Consider the following 20,766-nt stretch of genomic DNA (forward strand, 5'->3'; position numbering starts at 1 on the left):
CTGGGGTGCATGCGCTTTGCGCGGGTGACTTTAGAGCACCAGGAGGGGGAGACTCGCGGCCGCTGATCTCCCTGTGCGCTGGCTTCAGGCTCCAGAGCTGGGGAAGGAAGAGAAAGCGCGTACCCGGGGCGAGGGAAACTTCTCCACCTAGAAAGTTTCACCTTGTCGAGGGCGGGGGTGGGGCGGGGCTTGAGGAAGTGCGACCCCCAGGGCTGAGCGTACTGGCTGCGGGAAGGGCGGGGACGCCACCGCACCCCCCCTCCCCCGACACACACACACAACCCTCCCAGGGTGGTGCCAGTACCATCTCGGACCCCTCGAGGGACCGCTGGGACAGACCGAGGGCGACAGGGACGAGCAGACACGTGCTGAGGCGGGTGCCTGGGTCTCTCCGTCTCCAGCCCGGACGAGCCCGGGCGCCGCCGTTGCCCGGCTGAGTCACCGGCCGGGTAGGGCGCGTGTGGGAAGGGGCGGAGCAGTCCGAGGGCGCTCGGCGGGGTTCGGCCCGGGCCGCAGGTGACCCGGACGGCCTCGTCGCCTGCAGCGTCCGAGCCCGGGTGACCCAGTGGGGAGCCAGATGCTGGGCGACCGCTGACTCGCCGGGAGAAGGGCGGAGCGCGCGGGTGGTCCCCGGCCGGCTGACTTCGCCGCCGCGCGCTCCGGGCACCCCGGGGTACAAACTCCAGCCGCGTCGATTCCGCACCCACCCTCTCCCAGCACCTCTGCTTTCTTTGTTCCACCAAGGGAACTGGCTACTGCTCCGGAGAACAAGACCACCGAGGTGGGTGCGAGCCTGGGAGCTTAGGAAACTGAAGGTATGGGGTCGGGGGAGGTGCAAACTAGGATTGAGCTTGTTGCTTTAGGAGGAGTGTTGTGGACAGCCACCTGTGTGACTCAGGGGCGCTGAGAGCATTGGGTGCTCCAGGGCTGTTGTAGCTCTGCAAGTTTTACCTCTGGGATCTGACTCAGCCCTTACAAAAGGGATCGGTCACCCTGTCCAGGGCATTGCAGCCCGCAAGGTTTGAGCCCAGCTATTTCCTTGTTCCCAGCACTGCTTTATCTGCCTTGCAGGAGCGCGCGCGAGGGGGGTGGGGGTGTCTTTCCCAAGGGCAGGTGTTTCTGGGATGGTCTGATTTTTTTTTTTTTTTTTTTTTTTTTTAAATTCCTGGCAAACACAGAGAGTGTGATCCATCATTTTCTATCCTACTTTATCTTTTTGCTGGGACTCAATGGAGGTGAAATACATTATAACTAGAGGTCAGGCTGTCTGGCTAGTAGCGGGTATAATTATTAAAACACCAAAGAAAGTAAGTACAATGCAGAATTTACTCCAAACTGCGGTTTCCCATTTCCTACCTTTTATGTTTAGAAGAGCCATTTGCTAATTTGGCAGTTGGCAAGGGTTCCAGGGGCTCACGCATGAATGCTTGTCCGGTGGCTCTCTCCTTTATCGCAGGCTTGTGTTCAAAGCAGCTCTGGGGCAGAATGAAATATTGTCAACTTTCTTAAGCAAAATAATCAGGAGGCTCTAATCACCACATTAAAACAGTCCGTGACTGTGAGGAGGTTGTAAAACTGGAGAGAATACAGACAGAATTTTAAAACTGTTTGCATTTTGTAGCATGGGGTGGAGGTTTGTTCTGTCGCTTCCAACAGCCAGCCGCACACACATTACCATGCAAATAGATTCAGAAGAACATTATTTTCCGTTACAGCTCAACTAGTATTATAGCTGACTAATGAATTTCTTCTGCATGAAGATGACCTGAAAATGATGTACACGGTGTGTTTCCCTTTGCTAGTGGGACATAAATTGTGCTTTCATAGGAGGCGCGTTAGCGTTGCCTGGATTATTTACAGGTATATAGCTTTTCATAGCCTTCCTCTCCAGCTGGACGCTTACTCGGCTTTGTTCTCGAGTGTAAGTTTCCACTATGGAACAGAAGTGGGAGGCTGTGGTCTCTGTCATGACAGGTTGTGATATAGTCAGTGTTTATGTCATCTGAACCCATAAATATTGCACATGAGATGTACGTGTTCAGTAAGAAATTTTATGGTGCCAGAAAAAAAAAAAAAAAAGAAGAAGCATCCCTACAGAGTGTCATAGGTGCTTTAAATGTTGTGGTCAGTTTTCAAACTCAGCAGAGCCTCAGTCAATACTTATTAACTTAGCCACATTCCGCTGTAAACGAGATGGATTTATGGCATGTCTAGGACGATCAGGCAAGTGCTGCCTTTCCTGAGACTGCTTTGTTCCTGATCGTTGGGCAAAGGGAATTTCTGCTAGGGACATACTGATCCGAGGGCAAGCTTTATCTGTAAAATTAAAAAGTAAGAATATCGACAGGCAGCCAGTATGTAAGTCTAACACTTGTACTACTTTTAGGCCTATCATGAGAGGAAAATAAGAGTTTTCTCAAGAAGGTAAAACCCTGCTGTTTATGGTTTCCAAGAACATGTAAACAGTGTCCCATGTTTTGTCTTGAACTTTAAAAAGGGGGTGGGGGTGGGGAACTGTACTTAGAATTATATTTAAAAAGTCAATTTACAAAGCTGTTGGTGGAAGTAGTTCAAAATAGGATGAGTCTGGTTTTTCCCTTATGAGTTTATGTAATAAGGGAAAGGTTTTCTCAGATGTGGTTTTCTCAGAACAAAGAGGATAACTCAGAAGGGTCTGATGCTCTGTGTGGCTGCCCAAGTGGCACTGGTCACTGTTCCTCTTGCGTATTACAGACAGTTGCATGGTATTTTGCACTAAGACAAAAGACCGTGAAGCTCTGTCCTGGGGGCTCAGTATCTGACAGGATAGTGATCTGATGTCATATCCATGGTCCCATGTGACATGATCCCAGATCCCCTCTCTGTACCTGTCTCTGCTCCTCATCTCTTTAACCTCCCAGCTTTCTGGTTCCTTCTTCCATGACATGAGGTTTAGGGACAGTCACTAAACCCATCTACACGAGTTTTCAATGTTCCAGGGTGGGGGGCGGGGTGTGTCTAGGTGCTTTGCCTGTATGCATGTGTGTGCCGGTGACCGTGGAGGCCAGAAGACAGCATTAGATCTCTCGGAACCGGAGTTAAGATGGTTGAGTGAGCTTCCATGTGGGTGCCATGAACCAAGCATATTCCTCTGTTACAGCAGCCACTGCTCCTAAATGCTGAGCTCGTTTCCCTACCTCCCTCTGATACCTGTGGCCTGTTGTGTTGGTGCCTGGAGCACCTAAAGTTCTTATCATCCTCCCTTAGCAACAAACTGAATGCAGAAACTCAAGCTCAAGGGAAGTAGCTTCCTTTTCCTGGCCTGCATATGTTGCAACTCCTGTCAGAGACTGAGCCCTCAGGACAGAGTTTCATGATCTTTTTTCCCCCTCAGTGAAAAAATAACATGCAGCTCTCAATAAAAGGCAAGTAGGTGCCGTGGCCGATGTGAGTTTAGAGCCATTTTGACTATGAGTGCTTAACACATACTGATTCATGACTAAACTCACTTTTTTTTTTTCCTCACCAAAAATAGCAAAGAAGTTTTACTGTGAGCATGAGCTGTGCTGGTTCTGTGAGAGTATCTGGAACTGGGGAAGGGAAATAAAATGTATCTGCCCTTGAACATTTTACAGTCTTGATTGTGCGGACAGATATCGTATATATACAAACAGAGCTAGAATCCATCCTTCCGGAGGGAACATTAAGACCTTAACCTAGCTAAGCCTGCCTCTACTTCTTTGATTCTCCAGACCCTCCAAGTTGAGCCTGGCTCATCTTAAGGTCTTTGTGGTTCCACATTATAGACTAGGGAGCCTCCCTCTGGTCTTCCATGTCCAGTCATCAGTAGACGTTAGCTTCTGCAGAAGTTCCTACTGAGGCACTTGTTAAAGACTGAGATGAATGTAATATTTCTATTACACACATGTGTGCCCATGCATTCTCTCTCCCTTCCTCTCTCTCTCTCTCTCTCTCTCTCTCTCTCTCTCTCTCTCTCTCCCTTCCTCCCTCCCTCCTCTTCCTCCCTTCTCTCCCTTCCTCTCTCTCTCTCTTCTCCCCCTCTCCATTTTCTTTTACTTTCTCTCTATAGAAAGACTGTTTTTAAACCCACGATTTATTCGTACGTGTGGGGTCTAATATCCCATTATCAGATTAAGAACTGTGAGTGACTTGTAATCTGCCCTCCCATCAGAAAGCCCATTCTCAGATATTTCTTCAGCTGCGTTAAATTGTTTAACGTTTATATTCCCCTTGGGTTTTGTCTTAATAAAAACAGCCAGTAAAATCTGACTACTTCGCTTTTTCAAGGGACGAAATGAAGAAAGTGTTTTTATAAGCTATAAAACATAATTGAGAGAAAAAAGAAATCGCACGTGTGGCATTTGTACCAGGAGGTATGAGCGCTGTAAAATGAAGAACAATCAACTTTGGAAATCACAGAGCTGGTGTGTGTTTCTTTCTGTTGTTGTGTGCAAGTGTGTTTACACAGACGGGTCTCCCATGTTAACTCGCATCAAAGTATGGAGCTACAGAGCCATATAGGAATCCTGTAAAGATCTATGGGCCAGATAAATTATATCGTGAGGGTAAATACCTGACTGTACTTCTGAGACAGAGAGGCAGAGAGGTTGTGAGGTTTGGTCAGGGAACTACAGGTGCTATGAAAGTTAAGGTCTTATTCTCTTAAGAATGTGATTTAGTATGTGATGCTTCACTGAGCACCCACTAGGCATAGAGCAAGTGTGCAATGTGCTGTAGAGAATGAAGTCTACAAGAACGGGGACCTCATGGCACCCTGTTTTGTTGGGAGAGACAAGCAGGGAATTCATAAGTAAAACACATTTTGTATGTTAGTGGTGAAGGAGAACGGGTCTGGTAAAGATAAGAAAGGTGGGAGTCGTGAAAAAAAGAGAAAAAAAGAAAAAAGAAATAGACATCTACTGCTGAGATGAGGGAAGAAGCTCCATCAAGGATGACCTGAGCTGGAACCATAAAGAGACAGTGTGTAAGAGGACCCCAATGGAGGAACTAGAGAAAGGACTGAAGGAGCTGACAGGGTCTTCGACCACATAGGAAGAACAAAGTCAGCCAACCATACCCTCCAGAGCTCCCAGGAACTAAAACACCAACCAATGAGTATGCATGGAGAGACCCATGGCTCCAGGTACATATGTAGCAGAGGATGGCATTCTCTGGCATCAGTGGGAGGAGATGCTCATTTTCCAGTGTAGGGGAGCACCAAGGTGCTGAGCTGGGAGATGGAGGTTGGGAGACAGAGCAGCTTCATGGAGGCAATGGGAGGGGGATTGTAGGAAAAGGATAACATCTGAAATGTAAATGCAGAGAATATCCAATTTTTAAGAGAGAGAGAGAGAGAGAGAGAGAGAGAGAGAGAGAGAGCACCCTGAGTCTCCTCCACAGTGCCCTTGTGTTCTTGTTCTTTGGATGCACTGCACAGCTGCCCACAGAGACTCTCCTTTAGGGGGCATTCTTTTAAAAATGCCGTTGTGGGTAGCTTCAGTCTCAAAGATGAAGGCACAAAGGCACACCAGGGTAGACCAGGCCCTTTTGTTTATGGAAAATGGGAAATGATTTATGGTATTTCCCTCTGTTCATCAGATCTAGCATGAGAAATATTGGTCCATTAGGTTAAGAAGGTTTTTTCCTTACCTTCTGCCCTGAGCCTGGCCCAGTGAAATTTGTGGACAGCAATACTGTTACAATCATTGCTGCTTGTTTCCAGGATGACGAGTGAGTGCCAGCAAACAAGGCAGTCACTGACGGTCATCTCCCTCTCCGTCCGTGTCCTTTCTCCTTTTGTGTGACAACGCTGGCCTGGATCCCCCTCCTTCCTCCCTTTCCCTGTATGGATATTTGCAAACAGGTAGCTTAAGTGAACAAGACCATCCATTTTTCTTAGGTACTGATGGACATTCCACCCCAAAGGAGACACTTACCACTTGGCACCCATCATTGGAGTTGTCACGTGGCATCCCTGTGTGTCATGGATCCACATGTGCCATTTCTCTTCTAAATTTTCAAGAGAAGCCACACAGGCCCCAGCTTTAAACTGCTGACTTGCTATCTTTAAGGTGCCATCTATCCAAGAGGGCCCCAGAGGCTGCAGACTAGATTTGCCCCCACGAGGCCTTGGCGGTGCCCTCCTCTGAGCTTTGGCTCCTTCAGGTACTGTCCCACTGAGCAACACACATAGCCAGACCTGGCATATCTTCTAAACAAAGTGTTTCGCTTTCTCTAGACTTCTCCAAAAACAAACAAACAAACAAATATGCAGATAAATAAATAAATAAATAAATAAATAAATAATCTCACTGTGGAAAATTAAGTCAGAAAAAGAAAAGGGCATTTTATCAGTTATTGCCTATTGGCAAACAGTTCTCTCAACCGATCTGCCCACGTGCTTTGCATCAGGCTAGGAACACGTCTAAGCAACAGGATAACCTCGTTCTTTGTTCTTAGACTGAGGCTGCTGTTCTCTGAAACCTGAATCCATCATAACTTTGTACGCGAGCTTCATTTCGTTTCCAAGTACTCTCCTTCAGAATAGACTCTCCTCTTGGAATATTGGCTCTTTATTTTGGATCAGATCGAGCTCCCCCTCCCCCCCCCTTTTTTTTTTCTAACTGTGTGCCGCCTTGCTGGCTTCGAGGGCCCTGACCAAGCAGCGGGTGTTGCAATCTGTTTTTCCAAAGGAATAAAGGTTGTGTATTACAGGTTATGTGTGAACCTGTTTGCTTTAGTCCGAAAAAAAACTGGGTAAAGCGCCTGACTAGAGGGCCATTGTGTAAGAAAGGAAGGTTATGAGCTCTATGTCTTCCTACTATTTTAAATACAAACATAATAATACTCCATAAAGCAGTGCACATGTTAAGATCGCAGCCCTTTTCCTGTTTTGAAATGATTCTGTGTTGCCTGCTAGTTGGGAATCCGGGATAGCGCCTAGGATCTCAGTCTGATTCTGGAGCTGTGTGTGGTAGCACTGTGTCCTGAGGATCCAAATATGAGTCCAACTGCTGACCTCTGAAATAAACCCAAACTCGGAGAGAAAGGTGGAGGAAATCTGTGTAGCAGAATTAGGAAGGGGGGGCTGGGTCACCTCCTTGGAGGCCTGTTCATGTGAGAAAAGAAAAAAAATAAAAAACACCGCCAAGTTTTGGGTCCCTAGGACAACTCAAACTGACTTTTAAAAAGTAAGTTTTGGCTTAGCTTGAGACCAGAGCATTTTTCGCTCTTTGAGTTTTAAACCTTGGGGTCTTTTAAGGGAAATTTAATCCATGTGTTTTTGATTCACTAAACCTTAAACCATTACCCACAAACTGGATGTCCCTCCGACCTCTTTGATGTCTGTGAAATCTTTGAAACCATGGAAGTACCCCGTTTGTCCAGAAAAAAAAAAAAAAATGAAGTTGCTTTTTTGGCTCTAGGTCAGTAAATGGCATCTTTAAAAAATCTGGGATAATTGTAAACTATCAACACAGTTTCCTGATGGCTGCTAACAGAATGTGAAAACTGTTGGTACCTCAAGGACCCGCTTCCCGTACTAATGATCTGATGTCCTTATCAATGCCAAGGAAATACTTCTGACACCCCTCATCTTTCTTACACATACCCCAGATATCTGTTTTTCCCCACTTGTCCCTTAGTAAACACACAGTAAACACATACTTAGTTGAGTATTAAGAAAATTACTTTTTTTTTGCGGCCCAGAACCTTTTGCCAATTGCCAATCTTTGTATTCAATATCAATCTCCATCTGTCATGTCTTAGAACAGGATCCACTCTGAGTGGGTTGACCTGTTTCGACAAATTTCAAGAATAAGCCATCTAACTAAATATATGACATTTATTGAAATTCATTTTGTGCCGTGAAGCAACTGCCTTGCAAAACGTGCTGAAAATAGGAAGGAATTTCTAGGCTAATTTGATTAAATATTCTGTTGTTACCATATGCTTTCTGAAAATTGACTTTCCCTCCTTTGCGGTTCTTGCTGTCCTTCCTGCCACCTAGACACATTTACTGATGGAAGCTGCACACAGAGAAGGGGAGGTGTACAGTGCATAAGAAGAGCAGAAAGTTGCAACAGGCTTAGAAAACATATACTATAGTTACAAATTACTGCTATGTACAAGGGGGAGAAGGTCACTCAATGGTAACAGTGCTGTTGGGTTTTGTTCCAAACAACATGGATGACACATCCTTGAACTGTATTGTCTGGAGAAAAACACCTTCTTGCTGGAGCTAGATTTCCTGTTTGTGTGTGATTTCTGGTAACTCTGTTTCCCATATGAACTCGACACAAGCATGTAGCTTGAAATGCAGTTGAAGTGCACATGGGTAAAATGGGTGGATGCTTTGGAGAGACAGGGAGGTACCGGACTAGAAGGGGCCATGAGATCTGTGCCTATGGCAGACTGAGATTTCTAATTGCTCATTACATATTATCCCCAGAAATACTTCCTCATCCAGAGCATGCAGCATGTGAGCAAAATTTGGCCATTTTTTAAATTTTTATTATTTTTTATTATATTTAATTTTTATTAATCATTTTATTCATTTACATTTAAAATTATATCTACTTCAGGTTACCCCTCCACAAGCCTTCCATCCCATCCCTCCTCTTCCCCCTCCCCTTTGCCCTCTGCCCGCTCAGCACTCTATTCTGGGGCATCAAACCTCCACGGGACCAAGGGCCTCTGTTCCCACGGATGCCAGACAAGGCCATCCTCTGCTACATATGTATCTGGATACATATCCACCTTGATACGTGAAGAAATGTCTCTTTATATGTTTCAGAAACGATATAAAATTGTACAGTTTAAGATATTTGGGTGGATAACTTTTATACCACAGATACAGAAAATCAGTACTACCTAGAATTTGTGTTGAGTATTGGATCACTGAGAAAGCAGAGGGGAATGATAGGAAAACAGTTGAAGGGTCAAGGTTCAATGTATGTCAGAGTGTCCCAGGAAGAGCCAGGCTGCCTGCCTACCTGCCTACCTGCTTCCCTCCCTCCTTCCCTCCCTCCTTCCTTCCTTCCTGTCTTCCTTCCTTCCTTTCTTTTATACAAGTAGTTTTATTCTTGATAACTCTACTATATCTTAATAATGTTCGCCCCACATTTCTTCCTCTTAACTTCCCTTTCGGATCCACACCCACCTCCCTGCACTCTACTTCATGTCCTAACCAAAAATCTAATAGCCCATCAATTCTGATGTGCAGTGCCATCCTATTAGGAGCCTCACCGTCAAAGAAAACAGATTCATTCTCTCCCTGAACCTGTCAACTATCCATAGCATTTCATCTAGGAATGGGAGCTCATGGACCCCTTTCTTCTCCATCTAAAATGACAAGTTCCTTATCTTGTGCAGGTTTTGTGCAAGCAACCACAACTGTTCTGATCTCTGGAGTCTAGTGGTCTTTTCATGTCCAGAGGAGACTGTTTTGTTCTGGGGCTCCCGAACCTCTGACTTCTTTTCTCCCCAGACATTTCTACCTGCCCCTTCCACTATGGTCCCCGAGCCTTAGGTAAGGGTGTGATAGAGATGTCTCATTTGTGGCTGTGTGCTCCACAGACACATTGGCTGGTTGTGTCACGTCATTAACCACTCTCCACTGTGCATTAAGAAACTTCTCAGAGAGCTGCACTAACCTGGAGGTAAAGAGATACAAATTCAAAGAGTAACTTGATGCTATGACCATTTAGCAAAATTGACAGCAGTAGGTTCACCATTTGAGCCTTCATAAGGCAAAGGCTCCCAACCATGGGCTCTTGGCAGTTAACAGGCATGTGTGTCCTCCTATGGAGGGCCTTAATGAAACCAGAACGGAGTTTACCCATACTATGTGTTGTGCACACGGGTCTATCTTGCCATTTACTGCTGGGGCTCACAGAACTCATAGATGGGGAACACTGGTGACTTTTTCTCCCCTAACCAAGAGTAAAGCCAATATTCTAAATTATTTCAGGGGCTTTGGGACATCTCTAACCAACAGCTCAAGAGGAGGTATCTCACACCTGCCACTGGGCTTTGTACTCAGCAACCTTTCTCTTCTGGGGTGAGCACTGTCCCTTGTGTAGTGTGGGCTCCACCTACACCCTGCCCGTGAATACTTATCGGTGTGTATGAAACTTATAATGTAGATTTCTACATTGCTTTCTCAAATGTCCTCATTATTGACTGTCCCACCCCCACCCTACCTCTGCCCTCCCCTCCCCCCATCATTCCCCCTTTCCCTCTTCATATCATCTGTGCTCTATTAGCATTCTTCCCTTGGGATGATGGGTAAAGGTGATGAACACTTAACAAAATGTTTTGCAGCATTTCAGAAGAAAACCTTGTAAGAATCCGTAGCCCACTTTTAAATTGTTACCTTCATTCTCATGGGAAAGAGACAGATCAAAGTGGGAAATCAACAATGAAATGCCCTGTCCCATACACACACACACACACACACACACACACACACACACACACGTGTGCCTTAGGTCGTGCAGAAACTATAAGCTTTTCTTCTCCTCAGTCACACATAGCTTAATTCTTACAGAAGGTAGACTACCATCTGTATTATCATTTAAATACGGTTGTGTCACCCAAAAAGACCATGTATAAGGAACCTGTTCCTTAAGGTGGAAGTAGGTTGAGGTGGCATAGACCTATAAAAGATGAGTCAAAGTAGGAAATGTGTAGTTCATTGGCGCCTTATGGGAACATCACTATCCTTCTGACCCCTGGCTCCAGATGTCACCCCTCTATGACAGACTGTAGCCACTGTCATCTGAAGTTCACCATGAAATCCTCACCAAAACTCCTCCATGTTCATGAGCTTCCAGAACTGTGAGTCTTATAAACTGTTAGCAGCCAGCTGCCTTCCATATTCTATCAGAAAACTTACTAATGTAAAGATCTTGGCTTGAGCTGGTCTCTAAGTCTAGCTTGCCTTTGTCTACTAGCAAGAATAGCAGGAACATAAGGTAGAAACACAGCTGTAATTATCCGCAGCGTGTTCTAAGCACTCGGCAGTCAACCCTCTACACTAGGTCAAGTTCATTCTTTTAGAGAAAGTTGTTGGCATTAAGCCACACCAGATTATAAAATTTTATACCATGTTCACAGGAAAAAGAATCATATCCTATATAATCATGATACATGAATTAATACTGTGAAGAAAATCTATGTATGGTCTTAAGAACTGTATCGGTGGTCATTTTACACCGACAAATCATCTGTTCTGGATGTGATTTTGTGTCCATTGAGGGTGTAGTGTGAAACCTTTCTTTGGAGGTTCACTGTAACAAAGCCCATAGAACAGTAGGTTAGAAATCAGAAATTCATATTTTAGGTAAATTTAGACAGTGATCTAAAGATTAGAGGAAAGCTTATCTTACTTCCTGTCTTTTTGTTTTTACTGCTCATAATTTTGCCTCTCTAAGAGTGTGAAATGGGCAGCTATCATCTGACCCTGGGCTCACATTTGGGCATAAACCTCTCTCTCCCACCTCCAGGTGAAAGCCACATGGCTCAAAGGGCCTGCGGTTTTGCTTACTACCCAGTTAACAGGAAGACAGCAAACCAATACTTATCCCTTAAAAACTAGAAGAGTCTTTCGGTTTAAACATTACATTAGTTATTGTTGGCTGACGGGCAAAGAACTTCAAGCAGAAATAAATATACATTTGGGGCTTCTCAAAAATGCATTTCTGACTAGCCAAAATTAAGAGACTTCTCAATCTTATTTCAGCCCGACTAGCACATATTTAGATTGTCCCTTGACTTCCATATGTCAAGGACTAGTGATTTTAAGCACTGGTCTTCAAGGAACTTTTTTTTTAATGCTGTTTAGGTCACAAGAAAAGTACAGGTAAAATCCATGGCAGTTCCCTATTGCCCGTGGAAGGTGGCAGCTCTTGAGTCTGTGTCATAAGTTGATTAATTACTTTCCAACTGCTATTAACCGTTCTCAGTGAATAAACAGACTGGAATTCAGGACCAAGGGCTCCCTCCCAATTCCTAAAAGGCTTTCGCTTTCAGACTTAGGTGATCATTAGATCACTCATTATATCTGATCCATTTCTACTGGATCTTTAGGCCACTGCCTTTATTGAAGAGAGAAGAGTGTCTGGTTTTGATGTGTTTTCTTTCCCCGGAAGTTATTTCTTCCAGATTTTGATAGATCTGATTCTGAAATGATGATGATGATGATGATGATGATCAGAGACTAACATTTTTTCTTAATAAAGGCTCAGGGAGCTGATGGATTATGTAAACAGGAGGAATCAGTCCAGCGGTCAGTCATAATCAAGTGGCCATCTGCTCCTCCCCCTCAGCCTGCTCACTCAGTGGGGATGGTCACAAGGGCCTTAAAATAGGAGGAGAGCATCCCGAAGGCTTTGTCCAGTCCACAGAGCGAGTTCTTCTCCCACAGGTCTCTGTCCCATCTTTCTCCAGGCCCACCGCAATGACTGCAAACTCCCCATCCTCTCAAGTCCTTGGTTGTCCTCGGCTTTCCTTGGTCTCAATGTAAGGTCTCCTTTTCTATAGGAAGAGTGACAGAAACGCGCTGGGTCTCCACGTCGCTCATTATTATGTCTCAGGGAGTGAAGTGGTCTTTTCACCCTGTGATCCTGAGCCCACTCCCCCACATCTTTGTTCACCTTGCTCTGCCTGCCTGCCCTTCTCTTGCCCCTCCCCCTCTCATTGTTAAACTTTCCTCAGCTGCTGCCTCAAAACATAAGGTGCAGATGCGATACGTGCTGATAAGATCTTGAAGCCACAGTTGCCCAAGCAGTCACTCTGACTGGTCTTATCTCTTAAGTAAGAGCTCGTGAAAAAAAAATGTGGAATACACTATGGTCCATGATGTATGACTACGTTCTTCCCTCTTGAAAAATCACCCGGACTCGGCCACTGTGTTTCCCAGTTTCCTCTCTTCGTGGCTTCTCTTTATTCCTTGGAAATAAGGGCAGTGCTAGTTCTTACTTGAAAGGGGTGGGATCAGAAATGTTTTCTTTCAGATTCTAGAATATCTGCCTAGACTATGCTAGCTGGGTGTCCCAAGTGAATATCTGACATTAAAATTAAAAAAAAAAGGCTCCCAAATTCAAAACTTCTCAAATGTGCAGGTACACCAAGACTTGAGAGCTGTTTGCATTCTCGATTTTTTTTTTTTTTTTAGATTATGGACATTTAGCCTGCATAAAGTTTAAATGCCCTGCTCTCCTAAGGTGGTGACTTTTCTACCCTGAACAATAAGATATCTACAATACTCACCTATGGAGTCCACAAAGATGACTTGAAACCCTGGGAGATGAGAGACGCTGATACAGACCGCAGAGCAGGTGTCACGGGCTGAGAACAGGCGCCACGAGACCCCCAGCTGCTCTCTTGGCTTGACTTATTGGTCCTGTTTTTCCAGCCTGTTAGCTTTGTTGGCTTCAGGCCCTAGTTCTCCACGTCTTATCAGCTATGTTCTGTCCCTCTTAGATTGCATTTTTGACCTGTTGTAAGAGAATGCAGCAACGTAAGGGAGAAGGGGACGATTTCAGTCAGGAGGGTTAGAGGGTTGCGGCAATACGGGCCTTCATGGCAGGCACAGCTTGGTGGCAGAATGTGAGGCTGATGTTCAAGAAGCAGAAAGCAATAGATGCTAACACTCAGCTTGCTCTCTCCTGCTTCCCTTCCTATTTTGTCTACACCACACTTGTGGTATGGCTTTTCTCCCCAGTTCCACCTCTCTGGAAACACACAAACAAGCAGACGTGTATCTCCCAAGTGCTTCCAAACCCAATTGAGTTGACCCTGAAGATGAACCACCCTCTCATTACACTCCATCTACATGCTGACAGCTTCTTAGGTCTTTAGCCTGACATTCATCCTTCATTCTAAGACCCCACTGTCCCATCACATGCCCAACACCTCTTGGCCACTTACATAGAACTTCAGCTGTGCACACAGCACAACCACACTGGTTTCCCCACATCCCCACCAAACTTCTGGTCTCCTTGAATCCCACCAGTTTTTCTAACCCCTTCTGTCAGTAACTGGGAAAACCAATCTCCTTATTATAAAATCTATAATCATTTTTTAAAACATACATTTGAATTCCATTCTCCCGGTCTTCACTATAACCACAGTTGAGCCACTTCGGCTAGAAGGAAACATGATTTCTGTCACTGTTGAGCTGCATAAGCAGTCTGCCACTGGCGTCACTGCCTTCCCCTTATGCCATACGATTCCCTGTTACCAGCCGTCCCCTCTCACACACTCAAAGGGATTCCATTCAAATATGAACACTCTTTCGATTTGTGCCTTGTATTTATTGGTCTCTCATCTTATTCCAGCAGAAGCCAGCATCTCATAGTGACCTTTGAGGGCTCTACTATTCTGATTCCTTCTCTTTCTAGACCTCATCTTTTGGATGGCAAGGCTTAGGGGAAAACCCACCAAATATGTCTCTTGTTCATTTCTCTTACCTCTGCTCAGAAATCTTTTTTCATGCATCATTTGGCTGAGTTCTCCCTTCTTCTACCCTTTTCCACAAAAGTCACCTACACAGATCTCCAAAGCCACAGACTTCTCCCTGTACCCTTCCTCAAAACAATCCGAATATCCAGACTATCAGCTTCTAACACACTTTACCTATATCCAGCATGCTTGTGTGAATTGTCACCGAATGCCCCCGCTAGGAAGTGCCTTCCACAAGGACTGGACTGTTTGTTTACTGATGTACGACAAACACATAGTAGGGCCTAAATGAACATGCACTGAATCCAATCTGAGTAGATGTTGGACAGCCTTGATCCTTAGTTAAATGACCTCCACACTGTCTCACTTCAGTCTCACCAGATGGTCACCAAAATGGGATCTATGGGCCAGTTGCCACATCTGTTGACCCCCACCTACAGACAAAATGTAGAGCCTTCGGCAAACTGCAGGAGAGACTCACTATGAACGCAGTTTGGCAGTTTCAACCATCACACGGCCTCTGTACTGTATTCAGGGATGCCTTGTCCCCAAGATGCCTGTGTATGTGCCGTCGATGCACCAAGTGTCCGTGCCCTTAGCTGTGCTGAGCATGCCATGTATCTTCCAAACCATTCCCTCTTCTTGCTCTTCCCTTCTTTCCCTCAAACACAGATCTTACACGCTCACAGTAGCATGGTTGCATAAACACACACACACACACACACACACACACACACACCACCTGAGTTATTTTCTCTTCAATCGATCAGTTATATAAATGCAATGCTGAGCACACTTGTTTTTAAGTTGTCCTAACCTTTAGGTTTATTGATTTTTTTTTTCAAGCATCCAGGGTGTTTACTGAATGTTAGAAATAGGACTCCATATTTACTTCTCTGCCCTGTCCTGCTTTCTTAGGAACTGGCTTGCATGCCATTTTCTGCTCATTTAAAGGTATTTAATTTTTATTTTTGTAGATGGTGTGCTTTAGTTCTTTATTTTCTGATGATGTATTGATCTCACCATGTGTGTATGCTTTTGGTTTTTGTTCCAAAATAATGGCATTATTTTCACCCATGAAAACCCTCACCTGTAGGCAAATTCAGCCAAGTTTGGTAATTCCATTCATTCACAGTAGCCTCACAGTTTCTACGATGCTTAGACAAGAAGCTATTGTGTACTTGAGCTTCAAAGCCTAGACCGAATTCATCCAGTTTCGGAGTCTGCTTGCTGATGTTAACTTCCTAGGGAACGCTCTCAAATGTGAGCAAAACAGAGTTCAGAGTTGAAAAGAGTATTAGTCAGAAAGGCCCACCTGATACAACCCCTCGTGTCTCCACCCTTGGCCCGTTTCTTGCTCGCATGGTTTCTCTTTCCCTATGACAGAGCCACCATGACAATACTGGATCTACTCACTGTCTGTTTCCCTGTGCAGCTGTTTAACTTTTGCCTTCTGAAAACCCAGAGGAAATGGATCAGCCAGTAGTGTTGCATGCCTATAATCCTAGGAGTAGGAAGCAAAGACAAAAAGGACAGTTTGAGACCAGCCTGAATAACAACTAAACAGGACCTTGTCTCACTCAAAAGATAATGAAGGGAGGAAGGGAGGGGGAGAAGGAGAGAAGAAAGAAGGAAGCAAAGAGATGGATTAATCCACCCAAGCACAGATTCCCCCATTTGGAACTAGAGCATGCCTTATGCCCAGGACATTTTCCACTCCCCACCCCCACAGAGGAGGGAATGTCTGATTCACTAGTGAGCAATGTATCAGCTTCCTCTGTATGAGTCTTCCTCACAGTTCACATTCTGACTGCCCAGACAGGTTCATCTTTTCCAAACTCTGATATGAATGCAGCAGGAAAGGGTTGCTAGGCTTAATTTATTTTAAATTACATATATGGAAAGCTGTGATCTGTGGGCTTATGTTATTCAGTGTTCCTGATTTAATTGAGCGAAATCTGGTAGGACATCTTTGGGATCCGACTTATAAACTATCATTCATCTACTAGACTGAAAGGAAGAGAAAACCCTGCTTTTGGTTTCAAGCCCTTTAGCAAGTTCCTAACAATGGGAAATTTCAACCTCTACATTTCCAAGGATAATGAAATGTTCTTGTATGAGCTACCCTTTATTAATGGGGTAGATGCCTGTCCATCAATTGGGACTCTGACAATTCAATGAATGTTCTGAATGGCACTTTTCTTACAACATGCACAATAGTAAAACAAATGTCCATTTATTCTTTTTTCCCCAGAAGTTGCACGTTGTCAGCCATTCTTAGAAGAGCAAAGATGTTTGCTTACAGATTATGAATTTATGAGACAAAATCTTGATAATAGAATGGTATTCTATTCTTTTTATCTCTACTCTTGCTGTATCAGGCTTGGACAATGATCTTAATCATATATTGAAAGTAGAAAAGGCACAATTGCCTGTTTTCTCCCTTAGGCTACAAGCCTGTTCTTTTCAGCTCCAAAAATGATGATCGGGAGAAAGACTGAGTTAACCGTATAATAATCAGACCAAAAACACTAGTTCTCTTTAGCGAAACATTTGTATAATAGCCAAGGAGGGGAGCCCTAAACCCCCCTCATTATAGCTCTAGTCTCGATCACTATAACTCTTGTGTGTTATTCTATGGCCAAGTTTAACTTGATTACTTCTATGGCTGTTTATATCCGAATCTTTAACGAATATACAGACCCTTTAATGAAATCTCAGATAATGTGAGTTGCTTATCTCCATTACGACTCTTCTCTTTAAAAGAAAGTTTATGCCCTTTGACAGTCACATCTTCATATATTTTAAATCAGCTTATGAGCTCAATTACACCATTGACCATATTTAAAGCTTATATATATATAAGCAAACACAAAATAAAAATAGGAACCTGGGTGCAGTTTGCAAATAATGTACATGTTGGGGAAACAAACTCTTAAAAAAGCTGAGTCAGGCCTGGTGACATGTGAATTAGTCCTAGCTGTGGAGGAAGCTGAGGTAGAGAGAGCTCAAGTTTAAGGTTGGCCTAGAGCACAGAGAATGTTCAAAGACAACAGGGACGATACAGCAAGACTGTCTGGAAACAAAGGGCTGGGCTGGAGCTACATCATGGGACACTAGCCTCACATATACAAGGCATTTGGTTCAAATTCTAGTACAAATTAATTAATGAATGAATAAGGAAGGAAAATAAGAAAGCAAGCAGACAGAAGATAGAAAATTGTTCTACTCCACTAGGACTGCGATTTAAATACAACCATGGGACATTTTTACACTAAAAGCCAATCCAGTATTTGGGATTCAAATGGAACCAGGTCTCCTACATCTTCACATCCTAAATCTCTGTGGGGATATGGGCTTACTCTTTAAACTAATGGTTCCTGCTTGGCTCTTACTCTAGCCTCTGTCTTGGAAGAACTTTAAGGACTTCAAGAACTTGAAACTGAGTTGAAGGAAAACCACAAGATGGCCAAGGATGGGGAAATAACAAATAGTCTATTTAGATTGTAGAGAGAAGGAAGGAATGAAACACTGGGCAGGTATTCAGAGTGGTCTGTCCCAGAGCGCTGGCCAACTTCCTCATTTCTAATTGAGAGCTGGCAGAAGTAGCCAAGGCCCAACTCTGGGATAATAAGCAGAGGCATTCCTGGGTGTCTGTGTGTGCCTCGTGAATGAAAGCCAGTGTAGCCTGTAACTTGTTTAAGACCCTCATGGCCAATCCACAACGTGGAAACAAAAGAAACTGGCTCTCAAGCCAAGCTATATGAAGGAACAAAACACATCCATATCCATCAACCACCTACACTCCTTCCACACACTCTCCCCCCACACCCTTCCTCTTTTCCAGAATGTAATTCTGGATTATTTCCCTATGATCATACCAAAGAGTACTTGGAGGGGCTAGAAAATCCAGAAGCTTTTTTCTGTCCCTTTGACCCGCCATTGGAAATCACTGTTATGAGAGTATCATGGGCTTGGGTTGTAGGTCTCTGGAAGACCAATTGCTGAGTATACCTAAGGCCTTGGATCAGTCTCTAGGGAGAGAAGGGAAGGGGGTGAAATGGAGAAAGTAAAACAAAGGGAAATGAGGAGGGAGGGAGGGAAGAAAAGGCTAGGCAGGGAGTAATACCAAACCCGAGATGCTCTCCCGACAGCGATTTCCAATGGCAGGTTACAGGGACAGAGGGAAGCTTCCAGATTTCCATATCATCCCACTGTTCTTCAGGATGATCATACTTAAAGGGTCAAACTGCACTGGAAAGGATTTTGATAAGGCTATGGTCTTTACTATTATACACGGTGGTTAATCTAGGGGCACAGGGGAAGATCTCCAGAGACAAGGTTCTGGTGTGCTCAGCGGTCCCGTGGCTTCCTTTACACTTCGGTTTAGGCTGCAGATATAAGGAGTTTCTCCTGCCGTCTTCCAATCAGCAGAACTTCTCAGTATCTAGACAACTGACGTCGTGTCGTGGATGCTTAGAAATATCTGCTCAGTACTGTGCAATGCCAAATACTGTACCTGGTTATAAAACCAGCTTCCGAAATGCCATTAGGAATTTTTTTCCCACTTTTTAAAATGTATTCATCATTTTATTTGTTGACATTTCAAGTTTTATCCCCCTTCCCAGTCTCCCCTTCATAAACATCTCCACCCTATCCCTTTCCCCTTTTCCTCTAAGAGGGTGTCCCGACCCACCCACTCCTGCCTCAGCCTTCTAGCATCCCTCTTCTCTGGGGCATCCAGCCTCCACAGGACCAAGTGCCTCCCCTCCCACTGATGACAGATAAGACATCCTCTATTGTAGCAGGAGCCATGGACTGGCCCATGTATACACTTTGGTTGGTGGTTCAGTTCCTGGGAGCTCTGAGGGGTCTGGTTAATTGATAACGTGGTTCTTTCCATGGGGTTGCAATCTCCTTCAGCTTCTTCAGCCCCTTCCCCTAACTCTTCCACTGGGGTCCTCAGGCTCAGTGCAATCAGCTGTGAGTATCTACAGCTATTTCAGTCAGGTGCTGGCAGAACCTTTCAGGGAACAGCCTACGAAGCTCCTGTCAGTAGTCACTTCTCGGTCTCTGCAATAGTGTCTGGTGTCTGTGGCTGGCATGGATCACGTGGGCCAGTCTCTAGATGACCTTTCCTCCAGCCTCGGCTCCATATTTTTGTCTCTGCATTTCCTTTAGACAGGGATAATGCTTGGTAAAAAAAATTTAGGTGGGTGAGTGGCCCATCCCTCCACTGGGGCCATGTCTATGTACTGGAGGTGGTCTTTTCAGGTTCTGTCTCCCTGCTGTTGGGTATTTTGGCTAATGTCATCCCCACTGGGTCCTGGGAGCCTCTCGCATCTCTGGCATCCGGGACTTTCTAGTGGTTCCCCAAGCCCCCTCCCCATTGCTACTTATTTTTCTTCGTTGGAATCTTGTTATAATGTTGTTATAACTTATTCTAATGTCCTACGCTTTCTTGTCTGGTGGACTGGATACATGCACAGTAATTGCCTTGGAGTTTGTCCTAACCATTCATTTTCTTTGAGATGGGAACGTTTTGTTTGTCACTGTGCACGCTCAGCTCGCTGTCCTCACTTCCTACCTTACAGCAGGGTCCCTGGTAACTACAGACATGCATGTCACCCCATCACTTTATATGGGTTCTAGGCGTCCCCTAAGGTCCTCACACATGCACGGCAAACCCTCTACCTACTGAACCACCTCAGTCCTTACAATGCTGCATTTAAAGCTAATGGAAAGAATATCAATTTGTAGTGGGTTATGAGTATTCCGGAAGATGTCATTCTTGCAAGCCCTCTGAGATGGAGCAGTGACTGTTTTCATGGCTTACCTTCCTCAGTATGGCATCTCAGCCATTTTCCAGAATGACAAATTCTTTTTATAAGATTAAACATATTGAAACCTTCCATAGTTTTATGTTAGATCATTACTTAGACACATTATTTTCATATTGAGCTCATGTTACATATTTTACTTCAGAAACAGATAGTAGGAAAAATAAATAAAACAGTGTGCCTACCACTTTAGAAATCTCAGCCGATGAACACGTTTCCAGGATGCCAAGTGAGATATTGTAATTGTCCAAAACCACAGAGAAATCCTTTTTCGCCCCACTTACTTGGATATCTTATATAGTCTACGGCCATAACATGCCTGATCTTCTCTGAGTAGATTATGTAAAGTTGTTTGGATGCATTGGACCTTGTGCATAAACTCATAAGTCCTCAAGTATTTTTTTTTACTGGATGTTGTGTGCTTGTGATTTGCAAGGGATAAAGCAATCACTATGAAACC

At 44.5% G+C, this 20,766-nt stretch overlaps 1 protein-coding gene across 2 annotated transcripts in view; it reads left to right on the plus strand.

Moving 5' to 3' along the window:
- Nucleotides 1-335: 335 nt before the first annotated feature.
- The window catches only part of MET (MET proto-oncogene, receptor tyrosine kinase), a 106,714-nt gene continuing 86,283 nt past the window's right edge, over nucleotides 336-20,766 (plus strand). The window contains exon 1 of one of the 2 annotated variants that reach the window (XM_080936246.1): nucleotides 336-781. The gene's annotated coding sequence lies outside the window, so the exon portion shown is untranslated. The remainder of the gene's footprint in view (nucleotides 782-20,766) is intronic. The other variant, XM_080936247.1, reaches the window with a different exon arrangement.

This window comes from Micromys minutus, assembly GCF_963924665.1.
Source record: "Micromys minutus genome assembly, chromosome: 23".
Taxonomy (NCBI): Eukaryota; Metazoa; Chordata; class Mammalia; order Rodentia; family Muridae; genus Micromys; species Micromys minutus.